General features: G+C 34.8%; 1 long non-coding RNA gene across 1 annotated transcript; it reads left to right on the forward strand.

Annotated features, from left to right (window-relative positions):
* The first annotated feature begins 5,565 nt into the window (after nucleotides 1-5,565).
* On the forward strand, nucleotides 5,566-20,511 carry LOC115294650. The gene is made up of 5 exons (XR_003910036.1): nucleotides 5,566-5,637; nucleotides 11,682-11,761; nucleotides 15,133-15,271; nucleotides 16,580-16,617; nucleotides 20,362-20,511. It is a non-coding gene; the product is annotated as an uncharacterized LOC115294650 (long non-coding RNA).
* Nucleotides 20,512-21,243: the final 732 nt, after the last annotated feature.

Here is a 21,243-nt window from a genome sequence, read left to right on the forward strand (position 1 = left end):
TTACTTTCAACCTGAAGGTATCTTCAGGTCAAAAATGAGTCTCTTGTAGACAGCAAATAAATGGGTTTTGTTTTGTTATCCATTCTGCTACCCTGTGTCGTTTGGTTGGAGCATTCAGTCCATTTACATTCAGTGTTAATATTGAAAAATGTGGGTTTGGAATCATTGTGTTCTCCCCAGAATTCATGTTTATAGTAATGTCTCTGGCACCTTGTATTCTTTGCAACATTTCCCTCATAGAGTCCCTCTTAGGATTTCTTGTAGGGCTGGTTTGGTGGTCATGAATTCTCTCAATTTTTGTTTATTTGGGAACACTTTTATCTCTCCTATTTTGAATGACAGGCTTGCTGGATAAAGGATTCTTGGCTGCATGTTTTTTCTGTTCATCACTTTGAAGATTTCCTGCCATTCCTTCCTGGCCTGCCAAGTTTCATTGAATAGGTCTGTAACCACTCTGGTAGCTTTTCCTTTGTACGTAAGGGCCCTTTTATTCCTAGCTGCTTTCAGATTTTATATTTTGCCAGGTTCAGTATGATATGTCATGCGAAAGCCGATTCAAATTATGTCTTAAGGGGGTTCTTTGTGCCTCTTGAATTTGAATGTCTATTTCTTTCCCCAGATTTGGGAAATTCTCAGTTATTATTTGGTCTAGTATCCCTTCAGGAGCTTTCTCTCTGTCTTCCTCTTCCAGAATTCCTATCATACGGATGTTGTTCCATTTGATTGTATCACTCAGGTCTTGAATTCTCCTTTCCTGCTCCTGGATCAATTTCTCTCTCTTTTTTCTGCTTCCTCTTTTGCTATAACTATATCTTCTAATTCACGTATTCTCTCTGCCTCTTCAATCACCGAGGTGGCTGCCTCCATTTTATTGTTCACCTCACTTATAACCTTTTTTAAACTCATCACACCTATTTTGAAAGTCCCTAGTCATTGTCTCAGTTGCTTCTTTGATGCCTTTTTCAACTCCAGTAATTAATTTTATGACAAGTTATAAAATTCTTGTTCAGCGATGTTGTTTAGGTCTGTGTTGAGCAATTCTGTGGCTGTGACTTTTTCCTGGAGGTCTTCAGGGGAGAGTTCCTTCATTTTGTCATTTTGGCTAGTTTTCTGGTTCTTGTCAGTTTTAAAAAGCTCATTGTGTACTGTGCACCTGTTGATATTTTTCTGTTAATGGAAGATTATTGACTATCCAGGGCCTGTCATTTTTTCAGGAAATTTTCTTTTAATGGTGTCTCTCAGTTTCTCTTGTTGTGCCTTTGAATATTTATTTCCCTTCTCAGGAATATTTGGGACTCACTGTCCAACACACTTTGGCTTGTTTCTTATGGTAGCCTCAGGCATATTTGAGGTTGTCTTCTTTCGGGAGTGTGTATTTTCTCCTTTCACTCTTGCAGATGAAAGTAATGACCTTCTCAGTTCTATAGTTGGGGCAGACGAAGTTTACAGACAGAGCTCCCTTCCTCTCCGCCATCTTGGCTCCTCAATAAATTCAAATTTTAACATAGATTGAGATTTTCTTCTTAATTTTATAGAGGTTCCATGAACCATAAAGGACATCGTTTTTATAGAATACCATAAATGGCAGTTATGTCTTTGCATTTAGAAATTATACAACATAGGCTTTTCTTAAAATATGCAAAGTTATTTTAACTCCCTACAAATTATTTTGACCTAATATATACTTTATATCCATAAAATGATTGTTTATCTTTATCAAAGTTATATCACTTTGTTAATAGAGTATGCCACTTAGAACCCCTGAAACCAAATGTTACATACATAATATATAAAATAGAAATATATATCTAAAAATAGAATAATTATGTTAAAATATATATTTTAAATATGTAGAAGTATGGTTATATCTATGAAAATCTATATTCAATACTATTACATGTCAATGCTTGCCATCATGAATTAGCAGTTTGGTGGCTTGGTTCAGCCAAGAATTTGTTGTATGATTAAGATACCTAGTTATAGTGGCGCCTGGGTGGCTCAGTCGGTTGAGCATCAGGCTTCAGCTCAGGTCATGACCTCACAGTTTGGGGGTTCGAGCCCCGCGTCAGGCTCTGTGCTGATAGCTTGGAGCCTGGAGCCTGCTTCGGATTCTGTGTCTCCCTCTCTCTCTGACCCTCCCCTGCTCACAGTGTCTCTCTCTGTCTCAAAAAAAATTTTTTTTAATTAAAAAAAAAAGATAACTACCTATAGATGCAGTTTATCCAGCTATTTCTCAGAGAATTCAAATGAATGTTCCTTTTGTAAGGAGGTTGATTTCTTGTACTACTGCTAATGCAATAAAAGGAATCTTTCCAAGCTCAGGAACAAGCAGCAAAACCCTTAATTTGAATTTATAGCCTTCAGAGGCAATCTGCAACGCAACTTAACTGTCCTAGCAATTTATTTTAATTAATATGATTTGTTCTGTATATTTAAGTAAGAGAGTTATATACCAACAAATGGGACAACTAAGAATGCTAACAGTAACATTTTAAATAGTTATGACTTAGGGAAAACATAAACGGAAACATAGCCATCAGTAGTTATGGAAGCTGAACTTTTCCATAACCAGTAAATCATCCATATCTCCATAGAGACTTCATTTCCACCAGTGGATTTTTTTAAATTATAAGAGTTTAGATAAAAGGCCAAGGTCATGCTATTCGCCTAGCATCTAGTGCTGATGTAGAAGAAATGCTGTCTGTTAAGAGAAGTGTCAGGAATACTATATATTGCCAGAGCACATTGCTGATTTTTCTTAGAATAATGTGTCATTTAATGAATCAAAAGAAAAAGGCCTCTTTTTTTTTTTTTTTAGTTATATTTGACACACAGGCTGTGTTCTATAGACATTTAGTGTCTATTCCATTTAAAAAATTGTTATGTTAAAAAGCACTTAATTTATATTAAGCAATATTATTCTTGCTCTAAAAATATTTTTAAAACTCCTCTTTTCATCAAGGAAAGAGTTAAGAATTTACCACCCCAATATTTGCAGAAACTGAGTGCATTTCTACTAGCTTGGGTAAAACTGATGACAACACAAGGCTAAGCACTGCAGGAACCACTTCTGGGGATAACGATCTGAATGAAACTCTATTTAGAAACACATGGGCTATCAGCTAAAGATCCTTTTTGCAACCTTTGTTATTCAAATGAATAGTAACATCATACTTTAAAAAGACTTGAAATACGGACCTAGTTCATATTTTGTTTGAAATTGACTAAGAATTTAGAAAGATTAGAACTGTTCTAGAATCCAGGAGAAAATGAGAGCACTATGTGATTAATGCCATTACTCTTCATTGAGTCAATGCCTCTATGTTCTTATTCATGTAAGTTTCAAAGTTCTTTTCATTCATTCAGTAATCAAAATATTTATCAAATGCCTCCTATGTGCTGGTACTGTGGGGGTATGGAGTCTATAATAATAATAGCTAGTACTTATTTAGCAATTTCATCAGCTAGGCAGTGTTCTAAGTACTTTGCATATACTAATTTATTTAGCTCTGACAGCAACTTTATTTGATCAGTGAGCTGTTATTGCTACAGACCAAGAGTTACCCATGGTCACACAACTGGTTAGTGATGGAGCCAGTATCCTAACCCAAGCAGCTGACTCCACCAGTGCTCTGACCCACTATAGTGCATGCACCGCAACCTAGGTCTCTCTATGTCTTTGTCTCCTATAACAGTAGATACTAGCTGCTCTCATGGAGCTCTCAGTTTAACAACATTTTATATCCACTCTGCATATTTTAAAATAATAATTGATAAGGGAAAAAACACACTATAACTCCCCATATCAGGCCCGGATTGGAAGAAGTGATTTGAAAACCTGGCAGATCCGTTTGAGTTGAGATGCCATCATTTTCATAGTCATGGCAGAGTAGGAGCATCTCAAAATGACTCCCATTGCCTTATCTTCTTGAGGATGATGGAATCACTTCCTCACTTCCTTTCCTCATCCCTGGGGAACTAGAAGAAATACGACTTCATCTAACTTTATGCTGGCATCAAGGAGGTTGAGAGGCATGATAAACAAGATCTTTACCCTCATAGAACTTATATTCAAATAGACATCAAAGTGATTTCAGTAATCCTGTTCATCTCATGGCCCTTCAGTAAGCTCTGGTGCCTTAATAGCGACACAGAATATGGAGTACATATGGAGTACATTGGCCTGATGTCGTCTTGCTGTTTCACCTTAGGTATTTAATATGAAATCACCACCTTCATGTGGGACTCCCATAGATGAATCTTAATAATCTTGAATTTTGAGAATTGCTCTCTATACATAAGGAAAAAATCAAAAGACGAAAGGCCAACACTTCAATGTGGATGTGAGCTTTGGCAAAATGCATACAAGTAACACTAAGTGTAAGATAAACTGAAACTCTAAGCACATTTTGCTTGCATTCCTTCCTTGTTTCTAATTTAATAAGTGTTTCCCAGAATGAAGTTTGCAATATACATATATATGTGAGTGTGTGTGTGTGTGTGTGTGTGTATGTATCACACACACACACACACACTCACATATATATATAAAATGCTTACTTATTCCCTTTTGGGTTCTGTGTCAATTGTGTACATTTCATAAAAATAAACATAAGACATATTTGCTAAGGAATTACATTTGTTGATGTGGCAGCCCCATGGCTTAAAATATAAAAAATTCATACCTTGTCAATTATGAATTGAATTTCTCCCATTTGTATAGAATATGGAACTTGTTTGAGTACTAGCTAAAAATGTACGTGATACTATTTCAGATGTGAGTGTTGCTTAAAAGAAAAAACACTCCTCACCCTGCCTTAAGAGGTCAAACATCCAAAACCTATCATCTTTATAAATAAATTTCAAAAAATCTGGCCTTTGCTCATTTATTCAGCTCTCTTATTACATCCAATTACCAACCCTATCAGTTCACTTCCTCTGATTTATCTTTTCGTCCAATGAGTATCATAATAGAAAGGCAGCACAAATACCCTTTAATACTTACGGATTTTTTTTTCAAATTTAAACATCTTCCTTGCTAAGCAGAATTTATGCATTGACTAACTCCCACAGCTATCACCCTGGTTGCCCTCTTCCTATTTCATTACCATTTTGTGGATGAACATATCACTGGTATGGTAGTTATCTTGATAGATAGCCAAAAAAGTCTTGCTCCAAAAAGCTATGCCATGTTCTAGCCCTTGTTTATGAGGGAGGCATCTTTCAGCAGAGCTGCCTGCATTAAATGGTGGTCCAACTCAGATCATTGCTCTTTTCCCTGAGTAAAATCCTATATATGCTGTTAATTTAATTAGAAACTGGCCCTTTATTTTATCTTCCAAATTATCTCACCTTTATCTCACCTTATCTTATCTTCCAAATTATCTTTCATACCCTACAATCATATCATTCTCCAGAGAATAGATTATTTCTCCAAACATCCTTATCTCATTGCTTCCAGATAACTATCTTTGACTCTTTTTCCCTTTCAACTGCTTATAGTCATTTTAACATGTGTCATCACAGCTTAAGGTGTGATTATATCTAATAATACTTTATTATTGCAGTAGGTGCACCACAGTGATCACCACATACAGAAAATTCTGCCTGACATTTCCAGAGTTTTTGTACACTAAAGTAAGTCATGTGCTGTGTTACCTCTTTCTATGACTGCCTGGTGAAAAATCCAATACAACCACCTAATATCCTGAAAGAAGGCCTTACTACTTTGGACAACCTTCTTCCTCACCTTCATAGCCCCACAGTACGGCTTTATTGCTCTTTTCTGACTTTATCTCCCTAATTTAAATTCTAAATTCTAACTTCAAATGTACGAGTTGACTAGTACTGAAATTAATTTTCAAAAGGAACTCATTTGTTGGCTGAGTTAAACAGCTTTCTTCTGTACTTAACTATACAAGCTTTAGAGATGCCTGGGTGGCTCAGTTAAGCATCTGACTTTGGCTCAGATCATGATCTCCTGTTTGGTAAGGTCGAGCCTTGCATTGGGCTTTGTGCCCGAAGCAACCTGGAGCCTGCTTCCGATTCATACTCTCTCTCTCTCTCTCTCTCTCTGCCCCTACCCTGCTTACACTCTGTCTCTCAAAAATAAACAAACATTAAAAATTGTTTTTATTTTAGGTTGAATTTTTTTTTCCTTAGGAAGCTAGGAAGCATTAAAAAATAAAACCAGCTAGGAGACTGATATATTTATTGAACAAAATCTTTCTAATATTTTATATCTTGCTCAGCTATTCTATTTGCCATAGCCTATGAATTTGGCCAAAATGCAGTAAGTCAAATTCAGTTATAGGCAGTTGACATTAAGAGGCCATCTTCATTGATGAACTCATTGTAATGAGTTCCTGCTGCTATGTTACAATTTTCATTTCCCCATAAAATTTATTAAATTTTTTTACTATTAAAATCTATCATTGATCTAACAATATGAAGTAGAACCAATAATGTCTAATGATGTTTAATATACCTAATTTTGTTGTAAATTAAGCTATGAACAACAAGGTCTTTGCCAGCCATTTCATTTACAGGTGATGGAGCCTACTCAACAGGATCTTACTCAACAATTAAGAATTATCATTTAAAAAAAAAAGGTAAAATGCTTGTCATGGCCAGTTCTTCTTTCACATTAGCTAGAAGATGAACTCTTCTGGAAAAATACTTTGGGAATGGAGTACATTAATGGCCCAGTGGGATAAACACTTGACCATGAAAAAGCACTGCATTTGAAAAATTGTTTTTCCTCAACCTAACCGTGCTTTATACAACATAAACAGATTCATTACTGCTGATATATGCTGCATCTCTAATTTCATTTTCACAAAACCTCAACACACCTCCATAGAATCCAGATTAGTTTCTCAGTAAATAACTATGACATTACCATTATTAGTGTTCATAGGAAGTCCCTATTTAAGAGCACAACATGGAAATTACTATACAGTATCCTCACCCCCAGCAAACACATAAAAATACAAATACATACATGCCCAGAGATAATAAAACACTGGAAAATGATAAGGATAATCAAGAAAATGCTGTATCTTCAGCTGTGGTTTAGCTATTCAGCCAAATTTAACCAATTTTATAATAGTATTTCATTATTTTTAAAATATAGGGAAATGTTAGCAATCAAATATTATGGGAAAAGTGTCAACCTAATTATGAAATGAAATTAAGCTGTCAAGCAATAGAATACTGTGAATCATTAATCGAAATTCTATATTATACAGAAGGAGAAAAGATTCCAGATAAAAGGCTCAAATTGCATACTGTGAAATATTTCACTTTACCTGTTCCTAAAATCTTTTTTTGGGTTTCTTTGCTGGGTTTTTCTCTTTTTTAATAACTCAAATTTTCAATAATTAGAATTCTATTCCCATTCATTTGCTTCTGACCTAGCATTGCCTGTGGGATATGAAAATTGATTTGATGAAGTACAGCCAACCTTTTTATAGAGAAGAGCCCTTTCTAAAATCCCCTAAATGCCCCTAAGCTTTGAAATTCTTGGTGTTGTGTGGTGGAATGTGTTAATATTACAGAAAGAAAGTGCAGAAAGATACTAATGCAGGATTATGGGTGCCCATGCTTCAAGCCATGAGCCATGATGCTGTCTGTGGTCAAATGGATGGGAATCATAATTTGCTAGGCGATGGTAAATAACAATCTCGTCTCCTTTCAAAAATGACTCAGCTACTTAGTAAATGTATCTTAGGAGCTATACAAATTTTATAAAACAGATTACTAAACAAAACACTGGTATATTGAAATGAATATTTTTGGACTGTCTACTATGAGGAATTACATTAAGCACAGGGGATAACAATGAATATGATAATTATTGCTCCTTCCTTTATGGAAACTTTATCTGTGGCAAAGGCAAATTTTGGACAAGTAACCAAATAAAATGAATGAGTGGCATTACTGTAAAAGTCAATATTCAGGTTCTTTAATAATTTTTATAGTTTATTCTATATGTTTCCTGCATATTTTGATTAGAATTATTCCTAGAGATTTTGTGGTACATATGTTAGTATTATTCAGATAATTTTTCCAATATCTCTTCTGTTTCTTATTGGTATATTGACATTTTTTGATAGGGTTTTGGGTTTTTTTGTTTTTGTTTTGTTTGTATTTCACAGCCTTACAAATTTCTGTTTAAAAGGATTTTACATGGCATTTTTGAGCTTTCTAAGAAATATTCTCTGCAATTACTAATGACTTTTTCCTTTTCCCCTCCAGTTATTCCATTATTTCTGATTTGTGTGTTATGGCACCAGCCAGAAATTCTAGAATAATGCTGAATAACAACATTGGGAATTCCATCCCTGCTTGATTTTAATGAGCTTAGTGCATATAATTAGTATTACATGATGTGATCTTTCTAGAGATCCCCTTTTTTATGAGAAGAAAGGATACTTCATTTTTTTCTTTAAGATGTTGTTTATTAGGAATGTCTTTTTCCTAAGTTCTTTTTTATGACCTTTTTTTACATTTTATTATTTGTTTTTGAGAGACAGAGCACGAGTGGGGAGGGGCTGACAGAGCAGGAGACACAGAATCTGAAGCAGGCTCCAGGCTCTGAGCAAGCATTCAGCACAGAGCCCAATGTGAGGATCGAACCCATGAACCATTGGATCATGACCTGAGATGAGGTCAGAATCTACCAACTGAGCCACCCAGATGCCCTTTTCTAAGTTCTTAATTATGACCTCTCTTGCTTGCTCTCTCTCAGCTAAAGTATAACTGTAAGTAATTTTTTTTTCAAGAGGAGCATTTGGTGCTATAATTTTTAAATTCTTCAGTAATTGAGAATTTTGTTACCATCACATATAAACAATATCTAGGAGGGCATGTAATTCTTAGGTTACAGGTTTCTGCCTTAAAATGCCATAGACCAATGGGAATACAGAATTGTACTGCCACTTTGGGAAGTATTTTGGTAATTTAGGGGAAATTTACACTTACACAAGACCCTATAAACAAATGCTTATGGCAACTTTATTCACAGTAGTCCAAAGCTATAAACTACACAGGTGTCCTTAAGTCCTGCTATACACTGGACTATTACTCCACCATGAGAAGGAAAGGAACTATTGGCTCATACAACAGGTTGGGTGAATTTTAAATGCATTTTCCTAAGTGAAAGAAGAAAGACTGTATGTGCTAAAGACAGCGGCTCTATGTTGTGTGATTTTATTAAATTTTTTAATGTTTATTTTTGAGAAAGAGAGAGAGCACGAGTTGGGGAGGAGCAGAGAGAGAGGGAGACACAGAATCCGAAGCAGGCTCCAGGCTCTGAGCTGTCAGCACAAAGCCACACGTGGGGCTTGGACTCAGGAACAGCGAGATCATGACCTGAGCAGAAGCCAGATGCTTAATGACTGAGCAACCCAGGTGCCTCCCCTATTGTGTGACTTTATTTTACATGATACTCTTAAAAGGTGAAACTACAGAAGGGAAAACATATCCATGGTTGCCAAGGATTGTGAATGAGAGGAGACCTTATCCATAAAGGGGTAAATCTCATTTTGGAGGATGATGAAACTGTTATGTAGGGAAGTATAATGATAGGCATTTGTCAAAATGCACAGATCTGCACACAACTAAGGGTGAAATTTATTGTATGAAAACCACAAGACCTGGGAGGCGGGGGCAAATACGGAATGCAGATGGCCACAAAAGCATCTAGCTCTATCACAATTGAATCACATAACTACACTAAAGGGAAGGGGGAGAAAGGAGCTAAGCAAAGAAACTCTGGAGAGAAAGCCGTATTGAATACTTTAAGGCTAAGGACAAAAAGACCTATTCACACACATTGTTGTCTAGTTGCTAATTTGTTTCTTATAGAAATATAGATTAGAAAATCTAAAACTCCTCTTTTATATTTTAGATTGTTTTAGATTTTAGAGATTTTTTAGATCTTTTAAAGTTATTTTTATTTATGCTTATATACTGGGGTTTGAGTTAACAAGTAAATTATAGAAAATGGGAGTCAGGTATCTTACTATCAGAGGAAGAAATTACAAAAATTTGAGGAAGGCTAGAATGAGCTCTATGGTATTGGATTAAAATTGGAGATATCAGTATGAAATTATTCTTTTTAATGTGCATGTAAATGACACAGAAATGAACTCTGATAGGTGTATATGCGTGAGCCAGTATCCGTACATGTATTTCTTAGATTTGTCCACTGAGGAGGTCTAGCATGTGCCCCAGTAGCAATGAGCAAAGCCAGCACCTAAATCTTGGCTTTAAATTCCATTCTCCAATGAAAGACATGTGACTCCTTGGGGATAATATCTGACTCTAGGGCTGGGGCAGGGAAAACACAATATGAGCCCAGATTATCAGAAAGTAAGAAGGAGAAAGAAAAGATGGGAGCATATCAAAAGGGCCTGTGAGCCATCCTGAAAAAGCTGCCAGTTGCCACAGTTGGAACAACTTGAGCAACAAGACAAATAACGACAGCACTGGATGATAACTCCATAATAAAATAAATATTCATGAATCCATACTAATGTAAATAAACAATTGAATAAATGGGGAGAAGTTATAAATAATGATTCCCCTTGATAAATATAAAAGATTGAGGGAAATAGCAATTATTATTAAAATATCACAATTGCCACACACAATGTACACTAAGATTAGTGGGTGAAAATGTATGCAAAAATAGGATATTAGCATTAGATCAAAGTATCTCCCCCAAATATTTAAAAATTATAAAGGAAAAATAGTAACAATGGTAAAGAATCCTAACAAACCCCAGCTTAATCAAGTGACCAAGAGTAATATCACCAGTAATCAGACATCCTGGTACTATTAAATCCCTGATGTGATACACTGAGAGGGGCATGTGACTTTCCTTTTATGACTTTCCTTCCCAATGCACCCTTTTTTTATGTTTATTTTTGAGAGAGTGCACAAGTGCATGATTGGGGCAGGGAAGAGAGAGAGAAAGAGAAGGGGACAGCGGATTATAGCAGACTCTGCACCGACAGCCTGATGGGAGGCTCAAGTTCACAAACCATGAGGTCCTGACCTGAGCCGAAGTCCTATGCTTAACCACTTAAACGACTGAGCCAGGCAGGCACCCCTTCAAAAATGCACAGTCTTAAACTAATCATGAGAAAGCATCAGACAAACCCAAGTTGAGGCATAGTCCACAAAAGAACTGACCATGAACCTCCGAAAGTGTTAAAGCCATGAGATACAAAGATTCAGAAACTGCCACAGACTGGAGAAGATGAAGGAGAAATGACAACGAAACGCAGCATGAGCTCCAGGAACAACAAAAGGACATTAGTGGAAAAACTGGTGAAATCTGGAAAAGCTTTGTACTTTAGTTAAGAGTAGTGTCCCAGCGTTAATGTCTTGTGCTAAAATGCCGTATATATGCCATCATCTCATGGCATTGCTGCCTGAAGTTTAAGGCCACCCTAATGTTTGTTCCTTTTTAGGTAATCTGCTTTACTCTTTTCCTGCATGGATGTTTTAAATGTTATCCTCTTTCTTGAAAATAAGTGTTATACATATTATTAATTTCATTTTCTTTAGTGCCACTTTAAGTCATTACTCTCACCCCCAAATATTATCCACTTCCATTTTCACTTTGGCCTCTTGTTATATCTCATTGTTTCTCTTTTTTGCCTTTACAGATTGTAACCAAAGGCTTGTTCACAAAGGCTATGCCTTCTGTCTACTGAGGATATACCAGGAAGAATGTTCTAACATTTTGGTATTATGTCCATATTATGCATATTACGTGTGTGTGTGTGTGTTTCCAGAGTTATTTTTACTTTTCTTTAAACTGGAGACTCTTCACAAGCACCATTTGGGTTCTTTGAATCATTCGTCTTCAAAGTAGGAGAGCTTTCTACATCTAGACTATTTTTATTATCTTGTGATTCATGGAAAACCACTGACAACAGATATATTGATTGATTTTGGAGCTGGAGTTTTATCGGAAGAGATTTTATTAGGGACTGTTTAGTAGAGCCCATTTTCAATCAAAAGCTACATGTTCAAATTGCCTGCATTTTCAAATTAGTAATTTTAACACTATCTCCCAAGATACTTCTTTTGAGAAAGAATATTTGCATCATAAGCATTATATCTGGAATTCCTGTACTCAAGAATCAGAAAAAAGAATGCAAAGCAATAATTTATACTTCATAGGATAATTAAAGCAAGGATTTGCTATTTTTCCATAAAGAGAATTATGAAGTTAGATAGTGGCCTGGAAACTGGTGAAGCTGATTGCAAAATGAATATTTAAAAGCCCCTCTGATTTAATGTGCTCTTGTTTCCATTCCCTTTATTCTTTACAAAGACAAAGAGTCCTCTGTAAATATTGCTTTAAGGATTATCAGGCTTCAATTTTCAAATTCATCCGAAGGCCATAATTTGAACCATAATATTGGCTTTACAAATGTAAACAGTGATTGAACCCCTTTCCTTCAGCTAATAGGAATGCCAATGAAATTAAAGTCAATTAAATAATTGCTTTATTAACCTAACGTATGACTTCTGTAAGACATGCCGTTGCGTATCCAGCGAGGAGGAGAGCTAGAAGAGAACAATCCAACATCAATGTAAGGAGAATGGAAACCAACATATTTTAAAAACTTGATAGTGTGGGAAGAGTTGCAACATTGACCCATCCATTTATACTTTGTAGTATAACACTGGCTAAAGATGGAAAAGTCCCAAGAGTTTAAAGGTTTTCATTTTATTTAGACTATATTTAGTGAGGGACAAATTAGGTCTACAGGTTAAGTCTAACAGGCCTTTGTTCATCTCTTTGCCTTCTAGACACCTCCTGCAGGGAACTGACTTCACCTCCTCAGACCAAAGCCTAGTTGCCTCTCTTTTAGTGACTCACCACTGCTGACAGAATGATGTTTAAACTCCTTATCAGAACATACAATCCCTTGCCTCATTTACCATTATGCTCCTTCCATCTTACTCCTTAGTAGGGCCTTCAGCTCTTACTGCAGACTCTGCTGGCTCACATCTATCCCTCTTTGCACATTCCAGAGAATAGGTAATTTCCCCTGTACACTACTGATCTTTCGAGATATAAGTTGAAATATCCAGCCAAGTTTTCTCTGTCCACCTCTGTTTCCAGTCTCCTCTTCTGCTTCCTCCAGGCAAGCTATCCCATTTTTATCTTTTATGATAATACAGAACTAGGTTGATTATTTACTTCTAATGTTATATACCTTGAAAGATTAGTTTCAGTTATTTGGTAGATATCTTTCTCTCCTACTGTGTTGTCCCCTGGCTTTTCAAGGACAGGATTAGATCGATTATTCCAACAATATCAGAACTTAGGGAAGTACCTCATACTTATGAATCAACAGTAGCACAGTGAGAGATACAGAACAGATTCTTAGTAGTTACAGCCTTTCTTAAAGCTCATATTCCTCTTGCTCTTCCCCAAATGTTCTTAATGTACCTGAGCGCAGAAAAACAAATTTTTTCATTTTGTTTTTTTCTTTTTGCTTATTGTTTATTTATTTATTTTTTTTGAGAGAATGCATGCAAGGGTGGGAAGGGGCAGAGAGAGAGAGAGAGAGAGAGACACAGAATCTGAAGCAGGCTGCAGGCTCTGAGCTGTCAGCTGAGACAGCTTAACTCACACACCGTGAGATCATAACCTGAGCCAAAGTTGGATGCTCAACTGACTGAGCCACCCAGGCTCCCCTTGTTTTATTTTTTCTGATGCAGGTGCAGACGACACCAAAAGTACAGCTAGACTTTGCTTCTTGGAAAGCTTTTATAGATGTTAAGGACGGAATGAAGAAGAGAGGAAGCAGAGCAAAGAAGGATTACCATGCTTTGGGTGCTGATATGCCTTCTATATATTATCTCATTTAATCCTAAAACAACTATTCAGAATAAATATTATCATTCTCATTTTTATGGTTAAAAAAACTGTGATTCGAGGGGTGCCTGGGTGGCTCAGTTGGTTCAGCATTTGACCAGCTCAGGTCATGATCTTGTGGTCTGTGAGGTTGAGCCCCAAATCAGGCTCTGTGCTGATAGTTCAGAGCCTGGAGACTGCTTCCAATTCTGTTTCTCCCTCCCTCTGACCCTTCTCCACTTGTGCTCTGTCTTGCTCTCAAAAATAAATAGAACACTTAGTATAATACCCTCCAGTTCCATCCAATAAAAAGAAAAAATTAAATAAAAGATAGATAAATAAGTAAATATTTTTAGAAGAAAATGTGATTTTTTTTTTTTGTAATTTGTATCAGGCCACTCATCTGACTAGTTACCAAGCTGGAATTTAAATGTGATTTGGCTCATTCCAAACTCTAAAATATGGAAACTAAAGAAATTTTGTTTCTACAAAACTGTAATGACTCTTCTATGAGTATTCTAAATTTGATGCAGTTTTGGTTTTCAACTCTAAACATGAGGATTCAGAAATGTTTGCCTATCATTTCTATTATATATAGCTTCATTTGGTAGTTATTCATCTATTGGGTATTTATTAGATATTTACAAAGGGCCAAGCAACAAGTTAGACACTTAGAGAGTAAGCATGCCTGAGACACATAATTTCTCTACTCAAGAAATTCCTTTGCCATTTTCTTAGAGGCATTCTCATTGTAGAAAGCCAGCCTACTTGCTATCCCATTTATATTTTCTCTATTTTTTTCTGCCTATAAACAAATTAACCTTCATACAAACATACACCTCAAATCTTTATGTTAATATTTTACCTGCTTTCTGTTCTTATTCCAAAAGAAATAAATACTGCATCTTCTTCATGGTCAACAAAATCTCCTATTGTTTATATAGGTAAATATTTAAGAAGCTTATGTGTAGATGTAATACTGTTACATTAATTTTTAAAAATGCTTATATATATATATACACACACATATATATATATACATATATATTTGCATAAAGTCTTTATAAAGGATTAGACTTTAAATGCACAGGTCAGAGCAAATTTAGTCTTTGTTATCTATTTATGTCAGAATGAAGGGACTGCTCAAATGAAAAACTGCCAGCTAAGTGTATCAGTTTTCTATGTAACAAACCGCCCCAAATTTAGTGAATTAAAACAACACAATTTATCATTTCTCACAGCTCTGTACAGCTTTGTCCTGCCTAGACTCACTTATGTGGCTATTGGCAGCTCAACTGGACAGCTGGGTCTCTATATGGCCTTTCACACCAGTCTCTTCACAGTGTGGTGGTTTCAAGATTTGAAGACCACAGCCCTAATGTAAGTATTTATCAAGATTCTGCTCTTACCACATTTGCTGATATCCATGGACCAAAGCAAGTCATTTGGCCAAGCTCAGAGAAACTGTGAGATGCTTGGAGTTGTGATTCATGGAGAGATCATTATTCCAATAATCTAACACACTGAGTATCTTTATAGCATACCTAACATTATATCACATATACTTCTAAAGCTGAGGGTATGCTTAATTAGCTACACAGCCTGGAGGATTCTGATGACTTATTGATGGATATATATCAAAGAATATATAAAGTTTGATTTAGAGATATATATCCATACATTTAAATGCTTCTCTGAATTTATGAAGAAACTACATATTAAATGTTTCTCCTCTATTGATTCCACATGCTTTTGGGTGCCCACCATACATTCTACCTATAGCTACTGAATCAAATGCCCTAGTAATTCCTTTATTTCATTTTTTCTCAAATTCTAAGTGCCTGGAAGGATTGTTCCTGTATCCTGGTCTTGTGTGAGCAATTAATACTCAACAGCTCTCCATTCACCGCTGCAAGCTGGCCAGTTCAGTTGTGCCTAGACTGCATGTTCTGGAGAAGAATAGATTCGAATTCATATAAATTCCTAGGGCTGTTTATTATGATTCTTAAAAAGTAGAGATTCCAAAACATCTGTTTAAGGTATTGGCATAGAAAAGGGTATAGGACTTAAAAAGTAGAAAAAGGAGTTTTAGCCTTATCACTGACCGTCAGGTCACCTAATATTTCTGCAACGTAGTTTCCTAATCTAGAAAAGGAAAGGAATACTAGTAATAGCTGCTTTATAACCTTATTTGGAGGATTAAATGATATGATTTAATGAAGGGCCTTGCAGAACTATACAAATGTATTACAAGCCTACAATGCCTTACCAGAAGCCAATGAGGTCATTTTCAGAATTTAGACTTATTTAAAATTTAGAAAGGTAATACAGTGTTTATTCTGTTTTTTAAGTAACATTCCTACCAGTCTAGGGTAGTGCCGTATACCAAACACATTAATATATCTGCAGCAAAACATTCATTTTAAGTGGAGTGAATTAAGACTATAAATTTATAAAAACTTTCAGCTAAGAGCTTTTGTGTCTCAGAACTGCAGACAGGGGTTTGTGGATTTTTATTTTATGTTTTTAATAAGTTTAGGCCATTTTTAATTTTTAAACTGTACGAAACCTTTAATAGTTAAGAGTAGCTTTATATAGTTATAGATGATGCATACCTTGGTTTTTATAATTTTCTTTCCTCACTGATATAGGAGCTTCATAAAGTAATGAATAGTATTTACATTTCAGATAAAAGAAGAGGGAAGATGATTTAAAAAAAAGAAGAGGTAAGAGATTTTAAGGACAATGAATGGATGATAAATAAGCCAATCTGTAGGTGTTGAAATAGTTTACCTATGGAATATATAGTTAGTGGGAAAATATACATGAAAAGTAAAGTTAGGAAAGTTTTGTACTGTGTGCCCTGAATTTTACTTACCATTTGTAAAATGGTAAGTAAACAAATTCAATATAAAATCTCGTCTTGGCCCTCCAGCAGAGATAGAGCTAACATGTAAAAATGGAGGAGTCACTGAGAGCAAAGCATTCTCCATTCATTAGAACTTTAAAAAGGTATGGATATGAAAAAAAGGTTAATATGGATGGGAGCTGCCAAAGAAGGTTTTATGAAGTAGGAAATCACTGCAAGTTCTTGAGCTGAGAAATGAAAACCTGAATTAGTATAAGCTTAGTCTGACAGTGAAATACAAAGGTGAGTCATTATTGGGGAGACTGGAAACAAGGAGGCTGTTGTTGAAATAATCCATGCATGCCTATAATAAGGGTAAGATTTAGGGAGGAGGGTAAGGAATTGTTGAATAGGAAGAAGAAAAAGTAAATTTAAAACTCTGGTTAGAAGACATGAAAACAAGGAGGAAAGAGCACTGGCATTTTTAACCAGTACAGGTTCAGATTGGCAAGCCAGTTGATGGAATTGGGGACAGACTGGAAAGAGGAGTCCACAGGGTCAGGGGGTCAGATGGAAGAGAGAGAAATGAAAACAAAGAAAGCTGAGAGCAGGACATTGTTTTTTAAAAAGCCAATTACAGGATGTAAACTCCCTCCTGTTCCACACTGACAGTTTCATCAGTAATGATTCATGTTCAGAAATGATGGTGACTCCCAAGTCATTACAACATTCTCAATCATCAAAATCATCAAAGAAAACAAATCTAACACAGTATACACCAGGAAAATACAACAACACTGTGGTAACACATAAAGACTTTTCACCAACTGTTTGAAACAAAAACCTGAAGAGTTATTTAGAGTTACTCAGAAATGAGTAACTAGACCATGCCCTCTCAAAGCTTACAGGAGAGTCAGAGAGCACTAGAAGGGAAAGAGACTATGTATGAGGCATTGACTTAAATTTCCAAGTAGTCAGACCTTCCTAATTCATGAATAGTTAACATCTAATTGTTAGAAAGTTCTTCCCTAAGCCATACTGATATCTCTTTAACTCATATCCATTAGTAAAATTTATCCTCTAAAACAGCTCAAATGAAGACCATCTCCCATGATAGGTGAATTACTACCTAGAGCCAAAAATGTAAACTGTTACCCAGGAGACACACAGGAGAAAAACTCTTTAGGGTGAGGAAGTCTACTGTGTCTTGATTGTGGAGATTCGATCATACAACCAATTTAATCTAGTTTATTTGTATGAAATTACAAAAGTTCAATTAAACTCTCCAGTTAAAATTTTAAAACCAAGACCATCAAATATTTGAAAAAAAAAGTCTTTTCTTAATTAATCCTACTTATATATTTGGACATTTAGATGGAAATATCTGATCCAGAATGTGCTAGTAAATTTGCTCAGTACAGAATAGCTAGGAGGATTTTGTTTTCTTTTTAAAGAAAATAATTACTCAAAAACTTAAATATAATAAATATGAAACAAAGTAAAAATAAGTAGATAATTTATTTGATACTTAGATAACATCTCTTAGGTTACAGTCATTCATTTAAGATGATTATCTTCAATAGATTGATTAGTTCCAAAGGTCTAGAAATTTTCTGTGTAGTAATTTAATATTAGCTCGGATAATACAACAGTAAAGTTAAATCAAAATGTTGAAGGGTAATTCTTTAAGAAAGAGTAAGTGGAAGCCAAAAGAAGAAATAGATTGGGCATTTTCATAGCCATATTGAGAAGATGACCTTTGGTTAATATATTGACTTGTATTCAGTAGATGTTTCTGTTTTTTGCAACATTTGACTTCCTATTAGTGAAATAAGTAGTTTTGTATAAAGTTCATTAAATGGACCACTAGGGTGGGTGAGGTTGAGAAAAAGTCATTTCAAGAGGTACACAGAAAGGCAATTAAGAACATACTTCTTAGTTGCTCTGATAATTGCAACAGGAAAATCATGTTGCCCTTTTCAATGAAGCATTATTTGTAAGCTTACTTAACTGCATGTTTCCCAATAGTCACTATCATATACATTATCAGGTAGAATTATTACAGTCTAAAAAATGAAGAAAACAAAAATCACAGATGTACTTCTATCTGATTATCCTTCCGTTACAAAACCCAGGATCCTATGAATACGTTCTTAAGAGCAGTGTTTTCATTACAAAGGAGTCTGACTCATTTCTAAAACTTTTAGATAGATATTTTCTTTTTATGGAATAGGCCACAGGAGGCCCAAAACTAAGTAGTTAAATGACTAGTGGTTTATATTTGTAGACCTTTTAACTAAGCATGATTTTTAATCCTGTAGTTGAGGAAAAATTTTTAGTACAAATTTTTAAAAATGAAAGAATATAGTACAGATAAGAGACCTCATCTAAATTATACCATGGCTTTCTTGGAAACTACCTACATAAAATAAATAAGTGAATGAATGAATGAATAAAAAATAAATATGTATATGAATAACAGTGTTATTTACATGCAGTAAAATTCATTAATTTGAAGTGAACAATTTAATGAATTTTGTTAATCTCATACAATTAAATTGACTGAACCTCCACAATTGAGATACAGAATTTCCTCATCCTAAAAAGTTTTCTCATACCTCTTTGTACTGTCATTTCCCAATTCTAGCTGTAGGCAGTATCTGAACTACTTTCTGTTATCATAGTTTTGCTTTTTCTAGAATTTCATATTATTGGAATCATATAGCACCTATCCTTTTGTTTTTAAAATCTTTCACTTAGCACATTTTTGAGATCTGCTCATGTTGTGAGTTATTAATATTTTTCCTTTTATTGCTGAATAGTATTTTTATCATAGGGGATATACCACACTTTGATTATCCATCCAACAGTTGATAGATTTTAGGGTTAGGCCTGCTTCTCTTTTAGCTGTTATGAATAATGTGGCTATAAGCATTTGTTTTTACTTCACTGCATTAAATACCAAGAAGTAGAATAGCTGAGTTTTACAATAAATATATATTTAACTTTATGAAATACTTTTAGACTGTTTTCCAAAATGGCAATAATGTTTTTCATTGTAGCAATGTATGGAAGTTCCACTTATTCCACATCAACACCTACTGTTGTCAGTCCTTTTAATTTTAGCTATTCTAGTAAGTATTAGTATTTCATGTGGTTATAATTTACACTTCTCTGACAACTAGTGATATTGAATACCTTTACCTCTGTTTTATCATCTTTTTAAGTGTCTGTTTAGTCTTTCCCCCATTTAAAAAATGTAGTTGTTTTTGTCTTACTGAGTTGTAAAAATTCTTTATATATTCTAGATTCTAGTTTTTTGCCAGAAGTGTTCTGTGAAAATTTCCTTCCATACTTTGTGTTTTTGTTTTGTTTTGTTTTTTTAACTAAGTCTTTTGAAGGAACAAAATTTTTTAATCTTGACGAGAATCCATTTTATTTCTTCTATCGTTTCCATTTCTTGTATTTAAGGAAGTTTGCCTAACTTAGTGTCACAAAGATTTCCCTTTTTTTCTTTTTTTCTTAAGTGTAATAGTTTAGGTTCTCATATTTAAGCCTAAGATTCATTTTGAGTTAATTATTATGAAAGATAATGATCAAGCTAATATTTCTCCCCATACAGATATCCAGTTGTTCTAGTGCCATGTGTCGAAAGGATTATTTTCTCTCCATGGAATTACCTTGCTGAAAAATGAATTGATCATGTAAGTGTAGCTTTATACTAAGTATTCAAATCAGGTGACAACATTCCTTCAACTTTTCAACTTTGTCTTCCTTTTTCAAAATTGTTTTAGATATTCTGAGCTCTTTTTACTTTTTAACATAAAAATTCATGTCAGTTTCTTCAAAGAATGTTGTTTGGATTTTGATTGGGGCTGCATAGAATTTAGATACCAAGAATATAGAGAATTAGAGAATTTAATGTTCAGGTCTTGCACATCTTTAAAAAAAATAATTCCTGAGTATTTTTATGCTATTTTAAGTAGAGATTAAAAAAAATTTTTATGGTGGTTCATTCGGTTGAGCATCTAACTAACTTCTTGACTTTGGCTCAGGTCATGGCCTGAAGGTCATAGGATCAAGCCCTGTGGCAGGCTCCATGCTGAGCTTGGAGCCTTCTTAAGGTTCTCTTTCTCTTTAACTCTGCCTCTCTCTCCAGTTCGTCCTCACTCTCTCTCTCTTTCAAAAATAAAGAACAAATAAATAAAATAAAATATAAAATTTTTCATAGTCAATTGTTACTAGTATACAGAAATAGTGGTTTTTATCATGACCCTGTATCCTGCAATCTTCTTAAACTAAGTCATTAGATTTAATAGCTATATTGTGAATTCTTTAAACTTTTATACTTATACCATCATGTCATCTGCAAATAAGGATAGCTTTATTTCTCCCTTTCCTTTTTGCATGTCTTTTATTCTTTTGTCTTATTGCACTGGATAGGACCTTCGGTAAATGTTAACTAAAAGACCTCCTTGCTTTGTTCTTGATCCTAGAGTCTGAT

Source organism: Suricata suricatta, chromosome 6, assembly GCF_006229205.1.
Source record: "Suricata suricatta isolate VVHF042 chromosome 6, meerkat_22Aug2017_6uvM2_HiC, whole genome shotgun sequence".
NCBI classification, from domain to species: Eukaryota; Metazoa; Chordata; class Mammalia; order Carnivora; family Herpestidae; genus Suricata; species Suricata suricatta.